Here is a 6,255-nt window from a genome sequence, read left to right on the forward strand (position 1 = left end):
ATTTGAAAGGATGGAAAATCGTGTCACTCATGGGATAAAATACAAAGCTTTGATTTCTGTTCTTAGCCTTTCAGCCTGTCTTGGTGTTCTGATTTGCTGTTGGATAAATAAATAAAGAACAATTTTAAACTTCCACTGTTTGCATGACTTTTGCCATCCACTTTTATGAACATGCCAATGATGAAAACATATGTAAGAGCATTTAATTTGTACACAGAATCACTGGCATTACATAATTCATATTTCAGAGTCCTATGAAGGTGCACATTTCATTCTTTACCAGGGCAGCCGACGGGCTCCTCTTGCTTCCTGTCTTCATATTTGAACATTCCTAAAACACTGTCTGTCTCTTGCTTATTGCTCAGGAAAGACCAAGGGAAAAGGAACCAGGTGTCCTGTCTGGTGACTATTTTAGCCTAGGTAGTTAGCTAATACAGGAAAGTAACACAGCCCTGAAGGACCTTTGTAGTTTTTGTTACAATACCATTGTCTTCTCAGTGGGTAGAAGCAAATTCTAGTTAGAGCAAAACAAGACTCTCCAGGCTCTTGGCACCACTTTTATTCTGCCTGCCACAGACCGTGTTCACTCGCCTTGAACACCCATGCACCACAGACCACAGAATTAGATACCTATGGTGCATCTCCAATGCTACTTGTGAACAAGGTGAGTAAGAAATGAAGGACTCTCAGTTTTGCACATCCCCTCTGCTCAAACCCAGGCTCTCCTGCTGCACTGGGCGTCACAAAACACAGACTGAAAAACAAAACCATTATGAATTTCAAGGTGATAACAGCAGGACATTAAACAATGTATTATTTAAAGCTGTGCCATGCTCAACAGGCAGCGTGACCCAAAGCCAGCAGATTTAAGAACCAGAACAATAATGCGTTCAAAGGGCAGTTATAAAATAGAACCCCAGACTCAGAGAACTGGATGGGGTGGGGGAGGTGGAGGAGGGTAGACATCAGGACCATAAAAATATCAAGGAAACCACATCCTGACTGAGAGACACTTCCTCCCTCTTAGACCTGCATTCTTGTCAAATGGCCAAGAATCTAGGCTGGCCACTTTTAAAGAGGTGCTCTCTCTGATGAGGACAGCTGTTTGAAATTTTTTTTCCCTTTTCTCACACCCACCCCCAAAAGTAACTTAAACTCATATGTAAGAGTCAAAGTAGATGTAAAGTCATTTTATTATCAAGGCTGCTGCATTTTCTCTCTAAGGCAAAGGTCTGTCTCATAAAGGGCACACATGTGTTATTGATCAGTGTAATAAAAGCATCAAGAATAATTTTTAGTCTTTGGTTGCCTAGAGGGCCCTTTCATTTCTTTTAATGAAATTATAGAGAAATATATCCACTTGTTTGTTAGTTTTTTCATAGGAACTGTGTTTATTAGATCATGGAGTTATTGCCTTCACTTTCCCTTGGTTAATATTGTGCAATTGTGAGGAACGGTGCCTACTATGTTCAAGATTGCATTGCAACACAACTAGCATTTTAGAAAAGAGCAATATATCTTTCTTTTTCAAATTCCTACCATGGGAGTTAAAATTAGGCCTCGTATCTATTTATAGTATCCAAACCAGGAGAAAATTGTTATCAAAGCACCAAGATCTGCCTTCACATAAAATACAGCTACTTTCTCCCAAGAGATTAGATGTTCTACATTGTAGATTAAACTAATATTGTACAGAGCTAGTATTTAACTTTTCAATATAAACTCCAATTAGAAATGCTGCTTAAACTCTATGGTAACAAGCCCTTTCACGCCTGTAGGTAACACATTAGGGCTCATGACCAATCCCTAATACTTGAGATTTAAAAAACAGTCTGTAAATTTATAACTTTGAATATTAAATTTGAATTTAATGGTAACGCAACTGCATCTTTTTATTATAAAACAAGATTCAAATGTTACAGATAAACACTAGTCCCTCGAGAGCAGAGGTTCTCAACATGTGGGTCACGACCCTGCCACATCAGATGTCCTGCACGTCAGATATTTATATTATACCTCCCAACAGCAGCAAAATTATAGTAACAAAGTAGCAATGAAACGATTTTATGGTTGGGGGTCACCATAACATGAGGAACTGTGTTAAAAGGTCACAGCGTTAGGATGGTTGAGAACCACTGCTCTAGGGACAACGGTTATTATCAGGATGACAGGTTTAATTTAGTTTTTGTGTATTATGCACTACAGTACATTTGGAAATTGGGGATTTTTAAGTAAATGATGTCTCTGTCATTGTTTTGTTAATCTGTATGTCATAGAATTCTAAGCAGAATATTTTTGACAGCTGTCAATGTCTCTTTTATGTTTTGTTAGTTGCTTGTTTTTCGCTACTGGTAGCAGTTTGGCTATTTCCAGGTTTTCATTTCCTTACAATACTATAATGAGCAGCCTGGCACATGCCTTTTTGCTTACATGCAAAGTTATTCTTGAGAACAGTGAGGGAGAAAATAGAACTGATGCTTCGAAAGATACTTTTTAAAAAGGATTCTGCCAAATTGCTGTCAGAGAAGATCTTGTCATGTTCCAATATCTATCTTTACTTTGCATCTTTGAAATATTTGTCCCTTGATTTGTCACCACTCATCTATACTCCCAACATGTAGGAGACTGAGGCTGGGGGGAATTTCTAAGTTCAGGACCAGCTTAGAATAGTTACCTAATGAGACCCTGTCTGTGTGAGACACATTCACACACACACACACACACGATTGGCAATTTATAGGACAGGGATTCTTAATAGTGACAAGAGAATCTAATGTTCAAAATTATACCAATAAAATGAAATACATTAATAGAAGAGAACATTGCATAAACCACAGATGGTTTTTTTTGTATGTGTGTGAACGTGATGTGTAAGTGTGTGCCTTTGTGCTGTGTGGAGGACAAAGGATGATATTTTTGACCATTCTCCTTCTTCCCTTGAAACAAGGATTTTTATTGATGGCAGCCAGCAAGCTCCAGAGATCTTGTCTCCCCTACAAATGCTTTTGATGTTAAGACTCTCTTTATGGTAGTTAATTGAATATATAAACATATTTACATGAGGGCATCCAGATATTTGGTCAGACAGTCTAGATGTTTCCATGGGGTTCTTTTTAGAAGTATATTAACATTTAAATCAGCAGTCTTTGAGTAAGGCAAGTAGCCCTTACCATGTGGATGGGTCTCACTTAATCTGTTGACAGTCTTAAGGGAAAGAGCCTGGCCTCCTCAGGACAAGGGGATTCTGCTGGAAGTCTTCAAGTCCAGACTTCTCCATCAATGCTTTCCTGTGTCTCCCATATGCCAGCCTACCCTGATAGGCTACAGGATTTTTCACCCTCTGCAATGGTCTGACTCAGTTCCTTACAACGTCTTTCAATTGATCAATCAGAGCATCTACCCATCCATCCACCCATTGACCACCCCCATCTGTCCATCTTCTTGGTTATCTTCTTGGTTATCTGAACCTTGAATAGCACATCCCCTGACTTAAAAATGGAAAGAGACTTCTAACTATCTTAGAACTAAAGTGAGCCTTCTTTAATTTCAATAGCATCTATCATGCATGATAAGAAGCAACATGTGAAATGTTGAAACACATGAATTTTTTTCCCAATTATTTAAAACTGAACCAACGTGCCTAGGCAATATGATTTTTAAAAATGAAGAGGTAAGAGGCAAAACTGAAGATGAAGCCAGAACTGCAGTTACTGGTAGGTGGTGTGATAGCCCTCTGCCAAGAGTAAGGACAACTGATCAGCAATGCATGGGAAGGCTTCCCACCTCTGCACAAACTCTCTGTTTTCACACTGGACTCCAGTTTCTGCCATCCCTGTCATTTCCCAGTCAGTGAGGATTGTGGCTTCAGCGTTTCTGTAAAGTGTTTCTAGGGATGAGACTTCCCGCCTGACATCGCTGCTTACTGTTGCCGGCAGGCCAATCTTGGGCAATGCTGGTTCCATGGAACAGCGCTCTGCCTTCACAAACTCATCTTTTAACGTTCATGCATCAGGAGAGTGGGGCCTTAGCAAGCCCAATTCATTGCTATTTAACACCCCATCAAAGAAGAAAGGAAGAGATGTCGATGTCCCTCAACTTACAATGGAGTTACATTCGTAAACTATTACATGTTAAAAATAGGAATCTCAAGTCTAAAATGCACTTGGCACTGCTACCTACCTATCATCTGTTCACCAGATTGTTGCAGGGTACTGACTATTTCTCCTTATGATCAAGGGGCTGATGGGAGCACTAGCTCACTACCACAGCTTAGTATCCTGAAAGAGTATTGTCCGGTGTCACCCAGGCATGGAAAGATTGGAACTGAAGAAGTTCCAGTGCAACTGAACGCATGCCATGTTCACACCACCATGAAGTCAACCTGCCATATAGCAGTGACCACTTGGCCAAAGGCACATGGCTAAGTGAAGGAGATGAGACTAGGACTCTGGGGCCTTGGCCCCTCTTCCATTGCTCTGTCCAAATGCTGCACATACTTATAAAATAGCAGCAGCATTTGAGTTCTTGCATGTGCTACAAATCATCTTAAGTGCTTTCTGCAAATTGACCTCTTTAATTCTAGAATTTGAGTCCAACTACATTGGCTTTTTTTCTGTCACTATTATCTTATTCTTTCAAGCAGCTCATAAGGAAAAAAATTCCCTCTCCCACATGCACATCCAGGATTTATTATTCTTTGAGAGGGAGAAAAGGAGAGAGTACAAGAAGTGAGGTCTCCTAAAAGATAAAGAAAAAACCCTTAGCCTGGGTGGTTCCTCACCATTCCCGTGATATTAACCTGTTCCTCTGGTCACTTTTCCAAATGTCCATTCAATGAAGATCGTTCACATGTGTTCTTGGGCCTCACCCAGGTCAGATAGCTATTTGAATGCATTGCTGCAGATAAAAAGGATGTCAAAGCATAGACCTGGGTGGGAAGGTAGATTGCTCCTCTTCCTAACCGTACATGCATTCTATTTTCCTAAAGCTGTTTAATCATGTGAGATCATTGTCCAGATGAAATAAGCCACTCATCCTTCTGCTTAACTGATGTTTCTGAACCTGACATAGACGCTATGCTTGTTAGTAAGAGCCTGTGCTGGAAGCCAGACAGCATAACATCTATGCCAACTCTGTCACTCCTCAGCTGAGAGACCACAGGCAGCTGGCTTAACCTTATTAGTTTAGTTGAGTTATCCCATCTTTTTCCTTCTTCACCTGTGAGGTGGGGGTGACAGTTGTCTCTCTTGGTTCTAAGGAGTTCTGGATGTGCTCATACTGTAAAGCCTCAGACAGGGTCTGGAGACAGAACATGCTGAACAGTGGCCATTGTTATCAAGCTGTGTCTGTCCTAGGACTGCTGAGGTTAATGTGAAGCTCGCACTGGAGGGCCAAATGTAGCAACAACATACACAGGGTCATCTCAAAGTACCAAAGAGAGGCACCAGAACCACTCTAAGGATGTACGGAGTCTACGCTGGGACATTACCTGAGTGAGGGCAAAGGATAATGGTTTTAGAATCAGTCATTCCTGAAGGGCCGGAGCCATGACACATGACAAGCCCTTGAGCCAACACATGGACTGTGTGCTCTCATCTTCTTGTCTACCTCCATCTTGCCCACCCATATCATTCCCTGCAGGTATCTATGCTTCATGGGATAACCTTGCACATGCAGACATGGTTGGGCTGGGCTGGAATAACCTTTGGGTAATTCCGTGATATGATTGCTTTACCTGCAGATGGATGACCAACAAGCCTATGCTTTTCCCCATTGCTAACATCAGAAACACTGTATTTTCTCTACACCCAAGTGTAGAGCAACTGACCATGTTAAATATATATTAACACGAGCTGGAGAGATGGCTCAGAGGTCAAGAGTGCTTGCTGCTCTTCCAAAGGTCAGGAATTCAATTCCCAGCAACCACATGGTAGCTCACAAGCAGTGAGCAACTTTCCATGTCAAAGTTAGTATCCTGTCAGGATAGAGGAGGCAAATCAGATTTAAGCCAGTCACTTGCTTTGATTCAAAATCAGGTAAGCATTAATAGCTATATAGTTTGTATAGGCATGTACAAATATTAAATATTTATTAAAATATATGTATTAACACAAAGTCTTGTATAACCTCAAATTTCCTTAAAGATAATGGAACAATCTCACTTAAGCTAAAGTTGTCCCCGGGCAACAGAAAACCACATTTTTAGGTTACTAGTTCATCGGCTCCTCCACATTTGCCTGTATTTATAAATATAAA

This window comes from Meriones unguiculatus, chromosome 1 (assembly GCF_030254825.1).
Source record: "Meriones unguiculatus strain TT.TT164.6M chromosome 1, Bangor_MerUng_6.1, whole genome shotgun sequence".
NCBI lineage: Eukaryota > Metazoa > Chordata > Mammalia > Rodentia > Muridae > Meriones > Meriones unguiculatus.